General features: G+C 40.6%; 1 protein-coding gene across 1 annotated transcript in view; it reads left to right on the top strand.

Moving 5' to 3' along the window:
- Window positions 1–20,368, top strand: part of PLCB4 (phospholipase C beta 4) — a 788,735-nt gene that overhangs the window by 331,611 nt on the left and 436,756 nt on the right. The window contains 1 exon segment of the mRNA XM_053712158.1: window positions 6,518–6,580. The gene's annotated coding sequence lies outside the window, so the exon portion shown is untranslated.

Raw genomic sequence — 20,368 nt, 5'->3', positions numbered from 1 at the left:
CCCCTTAAAAAAACCTAACACTAACCCCCTGAAGATCTCCATACCTTGAGTCGTCTTCACTCAGCCAAGCCAAAGTCTTCATCCAAGCGGGGAAGAAGAGGTCCTCCATCCGATTGAAGTCTTCATCCAAGCGGGGCAGAAGAGGTCTTCCATCCAATTGAAGCGGCATCTTCTATCTTCATCCATCCGGAGCGGAGCGGCAGCATGCTGAAGACCTCCGACGCGGAACATCCATCCTGGCCGATGATTGAACAACGAATGACGGTTCCTTTAAATGACGTCATCCAAGATGGCGTCCCTCGAATTCTGATTGGCTGATAGGATTCTATCAGCCAATCGGAATTAAGGTAGGAAAATTCTGATTGGCTGATTCAATCAGCCAATCAGATTGAAGTTCAATCCGATTGGCTGATCCAATCAGCCAATCGGATTGACCTTGCATTCTATTGGCTGATCGGAACAGCCAATAGAATGTGAGGTCAATCGGAATTTGAGGGACGCCATCTTGGATGACGTCATTTAAAGGAATCGTCATTCGTCGCTCAGTCATCGGCCAGGATGGATGTTCTGCATCGGAGGTCTTCAGGATGCTGCCGCTCCGCATGGATGAAGATAGAAGATGCCGCTTGGATGAAGACTTCAATCGGATGGAAGACCTCTTCTGCCCCGCTTGGATGAAGACTTCAATCGGATGGAGGACCTCTTCTTCCCCGCATGGATGAAGAATTTGGCTAGGCTGAGTGAAGACGACTCAAGGTACACGTGCCCCTGTACGCCTCAGCTTTGATAAATCTAGCCCTTAGTTACTGAAGGGGTTGGTTTCAGGGTATGTTCAACATCTAATTTTTATGAAGGTTTTGTGTTTTAAGTAAGAGCAATGCCTTTAGAACAAATTATCTGTGACTGCAGCGCCGCAGGATCTAACATGCTTGTCTATGTTGAATTACAATTTTTTTTTCTGAAATCAATTTGGTATACTGTAAAATTTCCTTTACATATGTGATATTTTTTTTTTTTTTTTAATAGTTTTTATTGAGGGACCAACAAATACAAAATTCTGTTTGCTCAGTATAACAGAAATCAGAAGTTGATACAGAGATGCGCAATAACTTACATCGGATTGTACATGGCAAAGTCAGGTTAACAACGAAGTTGAAAAATTGAGTACATACATAACGGTTGGAGAGCAAACACCAAACTTCCCCCTTTTTTACCTCAGGAATGGCTGCGGCCACTTTTGGACCCCAATGCACTTAAAGTATCAATCAGAGGGTTTTTGAAAGAGATAGACCACTTTTGGGCCTATGCTAAACATAGTCCTTCACACAACAGCTAGGACCTTGGGTAGGTCCAGAAAACTGGAATAAAATGAAGGTGTACACAACTATTAAGGAGATAAGGACTAATAACATTTGATGTGAAGATAGCTCGCCTACTGCTAGGGATACACCAAAAAGGGGAAGCACAAGAACCGTGGACAATACATTAGAGTTCATGACTAATAATACTGTTATATCTGCTGTAGGGCCAGTGAAGCAGGAATCATGGGGCCTGTAGTAGTTTTAAGTTTCAGACTTTCAATACGTTTTAAATCAATTAGCGCCAGCCACAGTCTCTGCTACCCTAACGGTTGTTTTGTGCTTTCATGTAGGCAGTTATATTGCAATCATGCGATCAAACCGGACCATGAACATTCAAACACATACAAGGAGGCACAGTAGGTCCTTCCGTGTTAGGGCCCGGAGAGCCTTCTTTACACTAATATGTGGACAAACTACAATGATGGCTCTACGGGTAGGGCAGAGGCTACAAAACTCTGCCAACAAATTAAATGTGGAGGATAAGTAGTTTTATCCCTAACCACATAGTGGGGGGAGAAGAAGGGTGAGGAGGAGGAGGGGGGGGGCGAGTGAAAACTAGTAATAATGTCCCCTTTATTGAACCTAGTACCTAGTCAAACCTATATTTTCTGTGTATGCTCTCATTAACAAGTAACATACAACCTATATATATTAGTGGTGAGAGTGAAAAATTGTCTAAACATCATTACAAATGCGCTTATCCTGGATGGGGTTAACATAAACTTTGAAGAGGCTCCATTCCTGTCAGCGACACTTTGCTTTACACACAGTTCTACATTTCAATTCCACTATATTAGACAGGTAATGTAATATGGCATATAAACACTTATACATATACATTGTTCACTTTTATATGGCTGAGTTTTGCATAGCGTAAAATTATTCCTAAGAAAGCACTCTAAGGGTACAGAACCACTATGACAATGCCTCACTGACAGAAAAATACATTATACTTAGCCTAAAAGGTATCTAGGAATATTGTAATTATCATAAACCTTGATATATTAAAAGAACTAGACGCTTGTATATCAAAGACATTTCCACTAAGCCAGTTGCTGGTTATTGTCTATTTACCCTTGTGATCCCCTGAGTGCTTTACCCTTAAACTGGCACACCTATCATCTTGTCTAGCAGACTTTGCACCCCTGCTACAATGATATCTCACTATTTTTGCTTGTAAGGTCTATGTTACAAAAATGTGGCTTGGGTAATAGCAGACCATGCGTTCTCATGGATGTAAAGACACCTTACGTCTTGCGGTCAGTGTGATAAGAGATAATACCAACAGGGCGCACTAGGCAATGCTCAGTTTATCTTAACGCTGGATAAAATTATTTACATATAGCGGTTGTGTTTCTATGTTTTAGGATGAGGGGAATAGCTGCCAGGTCTGCAATGTTATGGAAACTGTAATCCCAAGGGTAATTGCTTAAGAAGTGTTTCCTTGTCCTGTTGTCTGAGGCAGAGGCTACAACGCCAAAGCAGTCCCAGGGCTTCATAGGAAGATATGTGTAACAGTCAGTGCCCCAGCATCAGCTTGCTGTACTATTATAGTCACCAGGCAACAGCGGTAATAATCTCAATGTCCTGTAAGCTTAGATCCCCACCGACTAGTGGGTTAACTTGCGTGGGATTATAGGTCCGGGGCAAGGACCATGCGGTGTGCAGAAAAGTGAGCTTTCCAAATAGCAAAGGGATGTGTCAGGAGATATATAGAAGCCCGAGGCAATCCTCAGATGGGAATCTGGCAATATGCCTTCATTAATACTCTGCAGTAAGGAGGAAACCTCTGGGTAGGAGGCACATAGCAGTATCATCACACCCAGTGCCAATAACACTGCTCAGCCATACACAATTCCAGCCCGTAGAGGCAGCTTACCCCACTTGCATGCGGGCAAACCCATCATCCTTCAAACGGGGCCAGACTGTCCGGGTGACCTCAGGAGGGCACCGGCTCTTAGACCGGAGCATTCGGAGGCTTTGGCAGTGTTCCCAGCCGGGTACATACAGGCCTCTTAAGTCTGCAAAGGGGGAGCGGAGACCCTCTCCTGGGTCCGCCCCCGTCGGCATCAGTGATGGAGTACCCGGCCAGGGATCCGCAAGCACCGCGATACCTTGTAGTTCCAGTACCGCTCCGTGGTCCACAACAGGGGTAGCGCTGCATAATCGCGCTGCTTGAATTTTGGCCGTAAAAGCGTCAAGCCTGTCACAGAGTTTCCTCCCATGTTCCTCCAACAGACCTTTAATACTGGTATACAGGTCTTGGGCTTCCATGCCGGGTAGCAGCACATCCGTCTCCAAGATGGCGGGTCAGCGTGTGGCGGGGAGCTGCGCTACAGTTCTTCAGCTCAGAAATGCTTAATTAGCCACCAAGTCTTTATCCACATGTCTCAGGGTTCTTCCAATGTTATTGCCCCTCAGGCACTAGTAAAGTAGAGGGAATATAACTATTATACATTCCATGTTATAAAGTTTAGGTCAGGAGCTCCAGCTCCGTGCGTCTTACAACTTTGGCGGTTAGCTCCGCCCCCCCATATGTGATATTTTACCCACTGATTGAGGCCTAGATTACGAATGAAGCGCAAATTAACGATCTTGCTTGAACGTTAATTGCTCTAGAATTAAGATTTTTGCGCTCATTGGGTTGCGCTCGTATTATGAGTTGAAAGTAAAACTGTTTTTGCTCTCATGCTAACCTGATGAACGCAAGTCAATGGAGAAAAAAAAATGGAAAAAACCTAACACTCCACTCTCACGCAAACCCGATCTTATATTTTCATTTGCGTTAACCCGGCATGAAAATATGAATATTTCACATTCTTAAAAAGCAGAATATGTTCTATTTATTCATAAATACATATTTCTACATAAATCTGATATTTATGTATATTTTGGTTAAATATATACATATATATATATATATATATATATATATATATATATATATATATATATATATATATATATATATATATATATATATATATATATATATATATATAAATATATATATATATATATATATATATATATATATATATATATATATAAATATATACAGATATATATAGGAATATCTATTTATAAATACGTAGAACATGTTCTGCTATGTCCAGAACATTGGAATGTCAAATACTTACAGTAAATAAATAGATAAAACCATTATTAAAAATGAATATTGCCTAAATATGCTTTTATCTACTTAACAGCAAAGGGCTCCAATGCACTTATATATGTCTTATGTGTGTACATATGTATTTATGTGTGTATATGTCTGTAAATACATATATACACCTATATATATATATATATATATATATATATATACAGTATATACAGTATATATAAACATACATATACATCTTTAGACATGTAAAATCAATGTTAAATCCCTTTGCCTGCCTTTTTTTTTCTAACACCTGAGACCTTATATCTTTGAGCCCTTATAACGTTTGTGTGCAATATTTTTTTCAAATCATTTTTATTAGATGGTGTTACTATACTTTGTAAAGTATTTTTGATGTGTTTGGTGCAACTTTTTTGTTTCACGCAACAGTTAACCACAACTCTGAGGATGCTGTAATCATTCTAGTGTAAATCCCGATTGTGCTCAAGCGATCACATTTACTTTCAACTTGTAATACCAGCGCAATTTAACCTGCGTGCAATTGATCACGAAAAACCCGATATCGCTTGTGCACAAACACTAATCTGGAACTGAATTTTTAAATGTAGCAGTTTAGTCATATTACCGATATTGTCTTTCATAGTGAACATGAGTCTGGATGAGATGACCGATTTTAATTAAAAAGGCTTGGAAGAAGTGACTATACATCTTTTGTAAACCGAGATATAAAGCCAGACAAGTGCTCGAAAAAAATAAGTTATTAGACTCTATGTGAAGATTAGCTGTGCTGATACTATTGAGCATACATGTGTCCTGCTCATTTCAGTAATGTAACTTTGAAGCTTTTCATTGCACATCAAACAGTATATAATCTTACAGAGGACAGAAAGGGGTCCATTTATTAATGTGCAGACGGACATGATCCGATATAGCGGATCATGTCCGCCGCACATCGATAAATGCCGACAGCATACGCTATTGCTGGTGCAATACCACCCCCTGCAGATTTGCGGCCAATCGTCCGCTAGAATGGGGTGTCAATCAGCCCCATCGTATTCGATCGAGCGGATTGCTGTCCGCCACCTACGAGGTGGCGGACGAGTTAAGGAGCAGCAGTCTTAGGACCGCTGCTTCTTAACTTCTGCTTCAGCCAGAACTGAAGCGGAGTGGGTCGGAGGCAGCATCCGCTGCTTCATAAATAGACCCCATAGTGTAAATGTTAACACTATACAGAAGATTATATAAAATAGTACTGCACACGCTTCTGTTCCTAGAATATGGAGTATTGTGAAAATATTCATAGTAATGTAATACAATGTAACTGAAAATACTGTACAATAACAGTATCATTATTATTAGTAGCAGTTATTTGTAGAGCGCCAACAGATTCCGCAGCGCTAACAGTATTGAACTGAGCACACACAATCGTACTAAAACACAGTCACATTAGGTACAATGACCACATCTCTAAATGAATTTACAAATCATTTTAAAGGGACAGAAAGGTCAAAATTTAAATGTGTATAGGTGCATTTCAATTTAAAATAGAAGCATTTTTGCAATATACTGTTTTTCTGTGGCATATGCACATATCCTGTGAGGGTCCATACACCAGTATTCAAACACCATGCCCGCTCAGAGAAGTGGCTGTGGTGTGTATTGCTTTGCAATTTGTGTCATACAAGCCACTGCTGACCCTCTGAGAAGGTGTAGTGTTTGAATACTTGTGCACAGGCCCTCACAGGATATGTGTGTATGCCGCAGAAAAACAGGAATAACTTTTATTAGAAGCATTTATTAGAATATTTTTTTTTTACTTTTCTATCATTTAATATAAGTGACATAAGAATTTCATGTATTATTTGGTGCTTTATATGTTAGTTTAAAACATGTAAAAACCCAGTTGACTTATGCACTCAGTACATAAGATATGTCAGCGCATCTTCTACATTCCAATGGACATATTTAAATTAAGATATTTTGCGAATGTCTGTGTTATGTTGATATTTTTTTATCTTCTTTTCTACAGAAAGGCTACCGGAACCGTTGTATTGATTATCCTGCTGTAACCCTGGTGCTCAGGCGCTAGTTGGTAAGTGTAATGTTGTATTTATAACTACTTAGTAATTTATATAGACTATAGGCTAGATTATAAGTGGTGCTAACTTATATTTTTTATTTGCGTGCAAACACCGCTAAAGGTAAACTTTTAATGCGAGTGGGTTAGCGAGCGTATTACAAGTTGAAAGTAAATTTTTGCATGCAAGCGAAATCCGTTGCACGGATGTAATTTTTCACAGGAATATGTTGCCCCATTATTGTAGCTTCAAGTAAGAAAACAAGTATTTTACTTAAGCATTGCATTAATAGAATATCTCTGTAAATGCATATTTCTTAAAGTTCAGAACATGAACAAATAGATTACTGACAACATTCTTAACCCCTTAAGGACCAGAGATGTACCCTGTATGTCGCTGGCCTTTTTTTGGGACTTGATTGTTTTATAGCGCGGTCTTGCCACCAGCATTGAGACTGCTCTATTCCACAAAGCCTGCTGGAGGGAGGGCATTAATAGCGTGTTCTTGCTAGACTTGTGCTAATATGTCCTGAAAAAACCCTTAACGACTAGTGACATACAGGGTACATTGTGGTCATTAAGGGGTTAAACTGCATCTACTCAAATCCTGGGCACCCCTGGTAAATACACACCACATCAGCTTAAATATCACCTCAACAGTGGGCTAGATTACAAGTGGAGCCCAATGAATAGCGCAGGGTATAGATAGCGCGGCCTAGTATTAAACAAGTGGATGGTAAAAAAAATGTTAGCCGAAACATCTTAGCGCAGGTGCATTTTTTTAGCACACTCTATACTTTTTAATGAACAGTGCAGGTAACGTTATTAGCACTTATATTACAAATTGTGGGTAAAGTGTTGTCCTTGAACATAACTCAAAATAGCACTGAATTTTTTGTGCTTTTAGGGAGCCATGATAGAAAATGTGTTAACTCTTGAAAATATGCAAAGCAAAACACATGGAGAATATATTAAGTTGTTGATTTATATTTATATATATTAAATGCAAAATAATTATATTTATAAAATAATAATAATTTATTTAAATGGATATGGTATGTGACAAGGTGCTGTACTGGGAAGGGCTCAAAGGTATATGCGTGTGTATTTGTATATATATATACGTGTGTGTGTGTATATATATATCTGTTAAAATCTGACAGCGCTCAACCTTCTGTCTGTAGCTCCTAGTATTGTGGGTACCAGCGCCCCCAAAAAGGTGAATGTAGTGCTAAAAATAAATACACAGAGCGCCTCCTAAAAGGCTGAGACCTAGATTTGGAGTTTGGCGGTAGCCGTGAAAACCAGCGTTAGAGGCTCCTAACGCTGGTTTTAGGCTACCGCCGGTATTTGGAGTCACTCAAAATATGGTCTAACGCTCACTTTTCAGCCGCGACTTTTCCATACCGTAGATCCCCTTACGTCAATTGCGTATCCTATCTTTTCAATGGGATCTTTCTAACTCCGGTATTTAGAGTCGTTTCTGAAGTGAGCGTTAGACATCTAACGACAAAACTCCAGCCGCAGGAAAAAAGTCAGTAGTTAAGAGCTTTCTGGGCTAACGCCGGTTTCTAAAGCTCTTAACTACTGTACTCTAAAGTACACTAACACCCATAAACTACCTATGTACCCTTAAACCGAGGTCCCCCCACATCGCCGACACTTGAATACATTTTTTTAACCCCTAATCTGCCGACCGCCACCTACGTTATCCTTATGTACCTCTAATCTGCTGCCCCTAACACCGCCGACCCCTATATTATATTTATTAACCCCTAATCTGCCCCCCACAACGTCGCCGCCACCTGCCTACAATAATTAACCCCTAATCTGCCGACCGCAAAGCGCCGCCACCTACGTTATACTTATGTACCCCTAATCTGCTGCCCCTAACACCGCCGACCCCTATATTATATTTATTAACCCCTAATCTGCCCCCCTCAACGTCGCCTCCACCTGCCTACACTTATTAACCCCTAATCTGCCGAGCGGACCTGAGCGCTACTATAATAAAGTTATTAACCCCTAATCCGCCTCACTAACCCTATAATAAATAGTATTAACCCCTAATCTGCCCTCCCTAACATCGCCGACACCTAACTTCAATTATTAACCCCTAATCTGCCGACTGGAGCTCACCGCTACTCTAATAAATGTATTAACCCCTAAAGCTAAGTCTAAACCTAACACTAACACCCCCCTAAGTTAAATATAATTTACATCTAACGAAATTAATTAACTCTTATTAAATAAATTATTCCTATTTAAAGATAAATACTTACCTGTAAAATAAATCCTAATATAGCTACAATATAAATTATAATTATATTGTAGCTATTTTAGGATTAATATTTATTTTACAGGCAACTTTGTAATTATTTTAACCAGGTACAATAGCTATTAAATAGTTAAGAACTATTTAATAGCTAAAATAGTTAAAATAATTACAAAATTACCTGTAAAATAAATACTAACCTAAGTTACAATTAAACCTAACACTACACTATCAATAAATTAATTAAATAAACTACCTACAATTACCTACAATTAACCTAACACTACACTATCAATAAATTAATTAAATACAATTCCTACAAATAAATACAATTAAATAAACTAGCTAAAGTACAAAAAAAAAAAAAACAACTAAGTTACAAAAAATAAAAAAATATTTACAAACATAAGAAAAATATTACAACAATTTTAAACTAATTACACCTACTCTAAGCCCCCTAATAAAACAACAAAGCCCCCCAAAATAAAAAATGCCCTACCCTATTCTGAATTACTAAAGTTAAAAGCTCTTTTACCTTACCAGCCCTGAACAGGGCCCTTTGCGGGGCATGCCCCAAGAAGTTCAGCTCTTTTGCCTGTAAAAAAAAACATACAATACCCCCCCCCAACATTACAACCCACCACCCACATACCCCTAATCTAACCCAAACCCCCCTTAAATAAACCTAACACTAAGCCCCTGAAGATCTTCCTACCTTGTCTTCACCTCACCGGGTATCACCGATCGGTCCTCGCTCCGATATCTTCATCCAACCCAAGCGGGGGCTAGACATCCACTGAAGAAGTCCAGAAGAGGGTCCAAAGTCTTCATCCTATCCGGGAAGAAGAGGCGATCTGGACCGGCAACCATCTTGATCCAAGCGGCATCTTCTATCTTCATCCGATGACGACCGGCTCCATCCTGAAGACCTCCACCGCGGACCCATCTTCTTCCGGCGACGTCCAACTGAAGAATGACGGTTCCTTTAAGGGACGTCATCCAAGATGGCGTCCCTCAAATTCCGATTGGCTGATAGGATTCTATCAGCCAATCGGAATTAAGGTAGGAATATTCTGATTGGCTGATGGAATCAGCCAATCAGAATCAAGTTCAATCCGATTGGCTGATCCAATCAGCCAATGAGATTGAGCTTGCATTCTATTGGCTGATCGGAACAGCCAATAGAATGCGAGTTCAATCTGATTGGCTGATTGGATCAGCCAATCGGATTGAACTTGATTCTGATTGGCTGATTCCATCAGCCAATCAGAATATTCCTACCTTAATTCCGATTGGCTGATAGAATCCTATCAGCCAATCGGAATTCGAGGGACACCATCTTGGATGACGTCCCTTAAAGGAACCATCATTCTTCAGTTGGACGTCGCCGGAAGAAGATGGGTCCGCGGTGGAGGTCTTCAGGATGGAGCCGGTCGTCATCGGATGAAGATAGAAGATGCCGCTTGGATCAAGATGGTTGCCGGTCCGGATCGCCTCTTCTTCCCGGATAGGATGAAGACTTTGGACCCTCTTCTGGACTTCTTCAGTGGATGTCTAGCCCCCGCTTGGGTTGGATGAAGATATCGGAGCCAGGACCGATCGGTGATACCCGGTGAGGTGAAGACAAGATAGGAAGATCTTCAGGGGCTTAGTGTTAGGTTTATTTAAGGGGGGTTTGGGTTAGATTAGGGGTATGTGGGTGGTGGGTTGTAATGTTGGGGGGGGTATTGTATGTTTTTTTTTACAGGCAAAAGAGCTGAACTTCTTGGGGCATGCCCCGCAAAGGGCCCTGTTCAGGGCTGGTAAGGTAAAAGAGCTTTTAACTTTAGTAATTTAGAATAGGGTAGGGCATTTTTTATTTTGGGGGGCTTTGTTGTTTTATTAGGGGGCTTAGAGTAGGTGTAATTAGTTTAAAATTGTTGTAATATTTTTCTTATGTTTGTAAATATTTTTTTATTTTTTGTAACTTAGTTCTTTTTTATTTTTTGTACTTTAGCTAGTTTATTTAATTGTATTTATTTGTAGGAATTGTATTTATTTAATTTATTGATAGTGTAGTGTTAGGTTAATTGTAGGTAATTGTAGGTAGTTTATTTAATTAATTTATTGATAGTGTAGTGTTAGGTTTAATTGTAACTTAGGTTAGTATTTATTTTACAGGTAATTTTGTAATTATTTTAACTATTTTAGCTATTAAATAGTTCTTAACTATTTAATAGCTATTGTACCTGGTTAAAATAAATACAAAGTTACCTGTAAAATAAATATTAATCCTAAAATAGCTATAATATAATTATAATTTATATTGTAGCTATATTAGGATTTATTTTACAGGTAAGTATTTATCTTTAAATAGGAATAATTTATTTAATAAGAGTTAATTAATTTCGTTAGATGTAAATTATATTTAATTTAGGGGGGTGTTAGTGTTAGGGTTAGACTTAGCTTTTGGGGTTAATACATTTATTAGAATAGCGGTGAGCTCCGGTCGGCAGATTAGGGGTTAATAAGTGTAGGCAGGTGGAGGCGACGTTGTGGGGGGCAGATTAGGGGTTAATAAATATAATATAGGGGTCGGCGGTGTTAGGGGCAGCAGATTAGGGGTACATAGGGATAATGTAAGTAGCGGCGGTTTACGGAGCGGCAGATTAGGGGTTAAAAATAAAATGCAGGTGTCAGCGATAGCGGGTGCGGCAGATTAGGGGTTAATAAGTGTAAGGTTAGGGGTGTTTAGACTCGGGGTACATGTTAGAGTGTTAGGTGCAGACGTAGGAAGTGTTTCCCCATAGCAAACAATGGGGCTGCGTTAAGAGCTGAACGCGGCTTTTTTGCAGGTGTTAGTTTTTTTTTCAGCTCAAACAGCCCCATTGTTTCCTATGGGGGAATCGTGCACGAGCACGTTTTTGAGGCTGGCCGCGTCCGTAAGCAACTCTGGTATTGAGAGTTGAAGCTGCGTTAAAAATGCTCTACGCTCCTTTTTTGGAGCCTAACGCAGCCTTTATGTGGACTCTCAATACCAGAGTTATTTTTATGGTGCGGCCAGAAAAAAGCCGGCGTTAGTTTTTCGGGTCGTTGTCGACAAAACTCCAAATTTAGCGGTAAGACACTAGTAGTGACAAGATTATTTAAATAAAAAATATATTGAAATTCTATAGGGGTATATAAAATATTTTATAAGCTACTTATAGCTAAAATATACAAACAAGATACAAAAGTGGATCCACTTAAAATTAACAATAAAATATGCATATATCTATATAAAAAAACAATACAATTGATGTTAAAAACCACAACAATATACAATCTTAATCACAAAATAAATTACAATAAAACAGCTGTTGATGGTTGGATAAAAAATCTAAATATATAAAAACATCAATTTACTGAGTAGGTGTCCATAAATATGTAGGTCCCAAACTTTAAATTCTTTCCAGAGAGTGAATGTCCAATATGAAGATTCTATTTTAAACCGTTATCCTTATATATGCCTCGATAAACGGTGAAATGATGAAGTGTGTAAAAAAGAAAAACGTAGTGGTTTTCAAATCAAATTTCAAAAATTATTGTGAATATCGAAAAAATCCTGAAAAGATGATGTGATAAAGTGGGCGTGAATAATCAAAAATGTGTGTACACAAAAATGAAAAAAGAAAAAGGAAAAAATGTGAAAAAATAATTCAAATGAATATTTAGGATGTGTTAAAGTGAATAACACACTTATAAAGTGACCCTTATGTGAATACAAGATGTGAAGAGATGCTCCTAAAAAGTTATTCCTGTGTGTAAACGATGAAAAAATACAGAAATGGATCCTATGTCTCAGGGATCAATTCATTCAAAGATATACCTGTAATAAAACAAATATAACATAGTGCAAAACTGCTATTCAAACATAGTCAGTAATTGAAAAGAAGCTTACCATATATGTCAACGCGTTTCGGCCCTAAGAACTGGGCCTTTATCAAGACTATATATATATACAGTATCTCACAAAAGTGAGTACACCTCTCACATTTTTGTAAATATTTTATTATATCTTTTCATGTGACAACACTGAAGAAATGGCACTTTGCTACAATGTAAAGTAGTGAGTGTACAGCCTGTATAACAGTGTACATTTGCTGCCCCCTCAAAATAACTCAACACACAGCCATTAATGTTTAAACCATTGGCAACAAAAGTGAGTACTGTAGACTCCTAAATGGAAATGTCCAAATTGGGCCCAAAGTGTCAATATTTTGTGTGGCCACCATTATTTCTCTTGTTAAGTGTATCCAGTCCACGGATCATCCATTACTTATGGGATATTAACTCCTCCCCAACAGGAAGTGCAAGAGGATTCACCCAGCAGAGCTGCTATATAGCTCCTCCCCTAACTGCCATTACCAGTCATTCTCTTGCACCCAACGACTAGATAGGATGTGTGAGAGGACTATGGTGATTATATTTAGTTTTATACCTTCAATCAAAAGTTTGTTATTTTATAATAGCACCGGAGTGTGTTATTCCTTCTCTGGTAGAATTTGAAGAAGAATCTACCTGAGTTTTTACTATGATTTTAGCCGGCGTAGTTAAGATCATATTGCTGTTTCTCGGCCATCTGAGGAGAGGTAAACTTCAGATCAGGGGACAGCGGGCAGATTAATCTGCAAAGAGGTATGTAGCAGCTTATTATTTTCTGACAATGGAATTGATGAGAAAATTCTGCCATACCGATATAATGTAAACTCAGCCTTAAATGCAGTAGCAGCAACTGGTATCAGGCTGTCATGTATGTATATTTTACACTTCAGTATTCTGGGGAATGGCACTTCACTGGAATTATACTGTGTGCATAAGACTTTAGCCTAATTTGCAGGGACTGGCAACAGGCTCTTTAATAACACTTAATTTATGTTAAACGTTTTTTGCTGGCATGTAAAATCGTTTCATTTTCTGAGGTACTGGGTGAATAAAATGTTTTGGGCATTATTTTTTCCACTTGGCAGTTGTTTTATTTAATTTATGACAGTTTACTGATCTCTCTCACTGTTGTGTGTGAGGGGGAGGTCAAAAAATTCAGTCAGAAGCTCATTGTATTTCCTGCATGATCCGGTTCATCTCTACAGAACTCAGGGGTCTTCAAAACTTGTTTTGAGGGAGGTAATCATTCACAGCAGAGCTGTGAGATTGTAGTTGACTGTGATAAAAAACGTTTATTTCTGTAACTTTTTTTTCTGCTATCAGGGTTAGTTATCCTTCGCTAATGGGAACAAGCCTTTGCTAAAATTGTGTTTTTTACAAAGATTTGATGCTATAACCTTTCAGTTTATTAACTTTCAACTGTCATAACTCTTTCTGTGCTTCTTATAGGCACAGTATGTTTTCATATTATAGTAAATTACTTGAAAAGTATTTCCAAGTTGCTAGTTTATTTGCTAGTGTGTTAAACATGTCTGATTCAGAGGAAGACATCTGTGCTATATGTGCTAATGCCAAAGTGGAGCCCAATAGAAATTTATGTACTAACTGTATTGATGCTACTTTAAATAAAAGTCAATCTGTACAAATTGAACACATTTCACCAAACAACGAGGGGAGAGTTATGCCGACTAACTCGCCTCACGTGTCAGTACCTGCATCTCCCGCTCGGGGGGTGCGTGATATTGTGGCGCCGAGTACATCTGGGCGGCCATTACAAATCACATTACAGGATATGGCTACTGTTATGACTGAAGTTTTGTCTAAATTACCAGAACTAAGAGGTAAGCGTGATCACTCTGGGGTGAGAACAGAGTGCGCTGATAATGTTAGGGCCATGTCAGATACTGCGTCACAACTTGCAGAACATGAGGACGGAGAGCTTCATTCTGCGGCTGACGGTTCTGATCCAAACAGATTGGATTCAGATATTTCAAATTTTAAATTTAAGCTGGAAAACCTCCGTGTATTACTAGGGGAGGTGTTAGCGGCTCTGAATGATTGTAACACAGTTGCAATACCAGAAAAAATGTGTAGGTTGGATAAATATTTTGCGGTACCGTCGAGTACTGACGTTGTTCCTATACCTAAGAGACTTACTGAAATTGTTACTAAGGAGTGGGATAGACCCGGTGTGCCGTTCTCACCCCCTCCGATATTTAGAAAGATGTTTCCAATAGACACCACCACACGGGACTTATGGCAAACGATCCCTAAGGTGGAGGGAGCAGTTTCTACTTTAGCTAAGCGTACCACTATCCCGGTGGAGGATAGCTGTGCCTTTTCAGATCCAATGGATAAAAAGTTAGAGGGTTACCTTAAGAAAATGTTTGTTCAACAAGGTTTTATATTGCAACCCCTTGCATGCATTGCGCCTGTCACGGCTGCAGCAGCATTTTGGTTTGAGTCTCTGGAAGGGACACTTGAATCAGCTCCATTAGATGAGATTACACACAGGCTTAAAGCTCTTAAATTAGCTAACTCATTTATTTCAGATGCCGTAGTACATTAAACTAAGCTTACGGCTAAGAATTCCAGATTCGCCATTCAGGCGCGCAGAGCACTGTGGCTAAAATCCTGGTCAGCTGACGTTACTTCTAAGTCTAAATTTCTTAATATACCTTTCAAAGGGCAGACCTTATTCGGGCCCGGATTGAAAGAAATTATCGCTGACATTACAGGAGGTAAAGGCCATGCCCTGCCTCAAGACAGAGCCAAACCTAAGGCTAGACAATCTAATTTTCGTTCCTTTCGGAATTTCAAAGCAGGAGCAGCATCAACTTCCTCTGCTCCAAAACAAGAAGGATCTGTTGCTCGCTACAGACAAGGCTGGAGACCTAACCAGTCCTGGAACAAGGGCAAGCAGGCCAGGAAACCTGCTGGTGCCCCTAAAACAGCATGAATTGAGGGCCCCCGATCCGGGAACGGATCTAGTGGGGGGCAGACTTTCTCTCTTCGCCCAGGCTTGGGCAAGAGATGTCCAGGATCCCTGGGCGCTAGAGATAATATCTCAGGGATACCTTCTGGACTTCAAATACTCTCCCCCAAGAGAGAGATTTCATCTGTCAAGGTTGTCAACAAACCAAATAAAGAAAGAGGCGTTTCTACGCTGCGTACAAGAGCTTTTATTAATGGGAGTAATCCATCCAGTTCCACGGTCGGAACAGGGACAAGGGTTTTACTCAAATCTGTTTGTGGTTCCCAAAAAAGAGGGAACTTTCAGGCCAATCCTGGATTTAAAGATCCTAAACAAATTCCTAAGAGTTCCATCGTTCAAAATGGAGACTATTCGGACAATTTTACCCATGATCCAAAAGGGTCAGTACATGACCACAGTGGATTTAAAGGATGCTTACCTTCACATACCGATTCACAAAGATCATTACCGGTATCTAAGGTTTGCCTTTCTAGACAGGCATTACCAGTTTGTAGCTCTTCCATTCGGATTGGCTACGGCTCCGAGAATCTTCACAAAGGTTCTGGGTGCTCTTCTGGCGGTACTAAGACCGCGAGGAATTGCGGTAGCTCCGTACCTAGACGACATTCTGATACAAGCTTCAAGCTTTCAAACTGCCAAGTCTCATACAGAGTTAGTACTGGCATTTCTAAGGTCGCATGGATGGAAGGTGAACGAAAAGAAGAGTTCTCTCTTTCCACTCACAAGAGTTCCCTTCTTGGGGACTCTTATAGATTCTGTAGAAATGAAGATTTACCTGACAGAAGACAGGTTAACAAAGCTTCAAAATGCATGCCGTGTCCTTCATTCCATTCAACACCCGTCAGTAGCTCAATGCATGGAGGTGATCGGCTTAATGGTAGCAGCAATGGACATAGTACCCTTTGCACGCCTACATCTCAGACCGCTGCAATTGTGCATGCTAAGTCAGTGGAATGGGGATTACTCAGACTTGTCCCCTACTCTGAATCTGGATCAAGAGACCAGAAATTCTCTTCTATGGTGGCTTTCTCGGCCACATCTGTCCAGGGGGATGCCATTCAGCATGCCGGACTGGACAATTGTAACAACAGACGCCAGCCTACTAGGTTGGGGCGCTGTCTGGAATTCTCTGAAGGCTCAGGGACAATGGAATCAGGAGGAGAGTCTCCTACCAATAAACATTCTGGAATTGAGAGCAGTTCTCAATGCCCTTCTGGCTTGGCCCCAGTTAACAACTCGGGGGTTCATCAGGTTTCAGTCAGACAACATCACGACTGTAGCTTACATCAACCATCAGGGAGGGACAAGAAGCTCCCTAGCAATGATGGAAGTATCAAAGATAATTCTCTGGGCAGAGTCTCACTCTTGCCACCTGTCAGCAATCCACATCCCGGGAGTGGAGAACTGGGAGGCGGATTTCTTAAGTCGTCAGACTTTTCATCCGGGGGAGTGGGAACTTCATCCGGAGGTCTTTGCCCAAATACTTCGACGTTGGGGCAAACCAGAGATAGATCTCATGGCGTCTCGACAGAACGCCAAGCTTCCTCGTTACGGGTCCAGATCCAGGGATCCGGGAGCGGTTCTGATAGATGCTTTGACAGCACCTTGGACCTTTCGGGATGGCTTATGTGTTTCCACCCTTCCCGATGCTTCCTCGATTGATTGCCAGAATCAAACAGGAGAGAGCATCAGTGATTCTAATAGCGCCTGCATGGCTACGCAGGACTTGGTATGCAGATCTAGTGGACATGTCATCCTGTCCACCTTGGTCGCTACCTCTGAAACAGGACCTTCTGATCCAGGGTCCCTTCAAACATCAAAATCTAATTTCTCTGAAGCTGACTGCTTGGAAATTGAACGCTTGATTTTATCAAAACGTGGTTTTTCTGAGTCAGTTATTGATACCTTAATACAGGCTAGGAAGCCTGTTACCAGAAAGATTTACCATAAGATATGGCGCAAATACTTATATTGGTGCGAATCCAAGAGTTACTCATGGAGTAAGGTTAGGATTCCGAGGATATTGTCTTTTCTACAAGAAGGTTTAGAAAAGGGTTTATCCGCTAGTTCCTTAAAGGGACAGATTTCAGCTCTGTCCATTCTTTTACACAAACGTCTGTCAGAAGTTCCGGACGTTCAAGCTTTTTGTCAGGCTTTAGCTAGGATCAAGCCTGTGTTTAAAACTGTTGCTCCACCATGGAGTTTGAACTTAGTTCTTAATGTTTTACAGGGGGTTCCGTTTGAACCCCTTCATTCCATTGATATCAAGTTGTTATCTTGGAAAGTTCTGTTTTTAATGGCGATTTCCTCGGCTCGAATAGTCTCTGAGTTATCTGCCTTACATTGTGATTCTCCTTATCTGATTTTTCATTCAGACAAGGTAGTTCTGCGTACTAAACCTGGGTTCCTACCTAAGGTGGTCACTAACAGGAATATCAATCAAGAGATTGTGGTTCCATCTTTGTGTCCTAATCCTTCTTCGAAAAAGGAACGTCTGCTACACAATCTAGATGTAGTCCGTGCCCTGAAATTTTATCTACAGGCAACTAAGGATTTTCGACAAACGTCTTCCCTGTTTGTCGTTTATTCTGGTCAGAGGAGAGGTCAAAAAGCTTCGGCTACCTCTCTCTCCTTTTGGCTTCGTAGCATAATACGGTTAGCCTATGAGACTGCTGGACAGCAGCCTCCTGAAAGAATTACAGCACATTCTACTAGAGCTGTGGCTTCCACTTGGGCCTTTAAGAATGAGGCTTCTGTTGAACAGATTTGCAAGGCTGCAACTTGGTCTTCTCTTCATACTTTTTCCAAATTTTACAAATTTGACACTTTTGCTTCTTCGGAGGCTGTTTTTGGGAGAAAGGTTCTTCAGGCAGTGGTTCCTTCCGTATAAAGAGCCTGCCTGTCCCTCCCGTCATCCGTGTACTTTAGCTTTGGTATTGGTATCCCATAAGTAATGGATGATCCGTGGACTGGATACACTTAACAAGAGAAAACATAATTTATGCTTACCTGATAAATTTATTTCTCTTGTAGTGTATCCAGTCCACGGCCCGCCCTGTCACTTTAAGGCAGGTAATTTTTCCATTAAACTACAGTCACCACTGCACCCTATGGTTTTCCTTTCTCTGCATGTTTTCGGTCGAATGACTGGTAATGGCAGTTAGGGGAGGAGCTATATAGCAGCTCTTCTGGGTGAATCCTCTTGCACTTCCTGTTGGGGAGGAGTTAATATCCCATAAGTAATGGATGATCCGTAGACTGGATACACTACAAGAGAAATAAATTTATCAGGTAAGCATAAATTATGTTTTTCCAGCACTGCCTTAACCCTCTTGGGCATGGAGTTCACCAGTGCTTCACAGGTTGCCACTGGAGTCCTCTTTCACTTCTCCATGATGACATCACTGAGCTAGTGGATGTTAGAGACCTTGCACTCCCCCATATTCCATTTCAGGATGCCCCACAAATGCTCAATAGGGTTTAGGTCTGGAGACATGCTTGGCCAGTCCATCACCTTTACCCTCAGCTTCTTTAGCAAAGCAGTGGTAGTTTTGAAGGTGTGTTTGGGATCTTATCATGTTGGAATACTGCCCTGAGGCCCAGTCTTCCAAGAGAGGGGATCATGCTCTGCTTTAGTATGTCACAGTACATGTTGGCATTCATGGTTCCCTCAATGAACTGTAGCTCCCCAGTGCCGGCAGCACTCATGCAGGCCCAGACCATGACTCCCACCACCATGCTTGACTGTAGGCAAGACACACTTGTCTTTGTACTCCTCACCTGCTTGCCACCACACATGCTTGACACCATCTGAACCAAATAAGTTTATCTTGGTCTCATCGGACAACAGGACATGGTTCCAGTAATCCATATCCTTAGTGTGCTTGTCTTCAGCAAACTGTTGCAGGCTTTCTTGTGCATCATCTTTAGAAGAGGCTTCCTTCTGGGACGACAGCCATGCAGATCAATTTTATGTAGTGTGCGGCGTATATGATATGAGCACTGACAGGCTGACCCCCCACCCCTTCAACCTCTGCAGCAATGATGGCAGCACTCATACGTCTATTTCCCAAAGTCAACATCTGGATATGACACTGAGCATGTGCACTCAACCTCTTTGGTCTACCATGGCGAGTCCTGTTCTGAGTGGCACCTGTCCTGTGAAACCGCTGTATGGTATTGCCCTCCGTGCTGCAGCTCAGTTTCAGGGTCTTGGCAATCTTCTTATAGCCTAGGCCATCTTTATGTAGAGCAACAATTCTTTTTTTCTGATCCTCAAAGAGTTCTTTGCCATGAGGTGCCATATTGAACTTCCAGTGACCAGTATGAGAGAGTATGAGAGCGATAACACCAAATTTAACACACCTGCTCCCCATTCACACCTGAGACCTTGTAACACTAACGAGTCACATGACACCAGGAAGGGAAAATGACTAATTGGGCCCAATTTGGAAATTTCCACTTAGTGGTGTACTCACTTTTGTTGCCAACGGTTTATACCTGTGTGTTGAGTTATTTTGAGGGGACAGCAAATTTACACTGTTATACAGACTGTACACTCACTACTTTACATTTTAGCAAAGTGTCATTTCTTCAGTGTTGTTACATGAAAAGATATTATAAAATATTT

This window comes from Bombina bombina, chromosome 4 (assembly GCF_027579735.1).
Source record: "Bombina bombina isolate aBomBom1 chromosome 4, aBomBom1.pri, whole genome shotgun sequence".
NCBI lineage: Eukaryota > Metazoa > Chordata > Amphibia > Anura > Bombinatoridae > Bombina > Bombina bombina.
The sequence above is the reverse complement of the archived record's forward strand: the minus strand, read 5'-3'. Positions and strand labels throughout refer to the sequence as shown.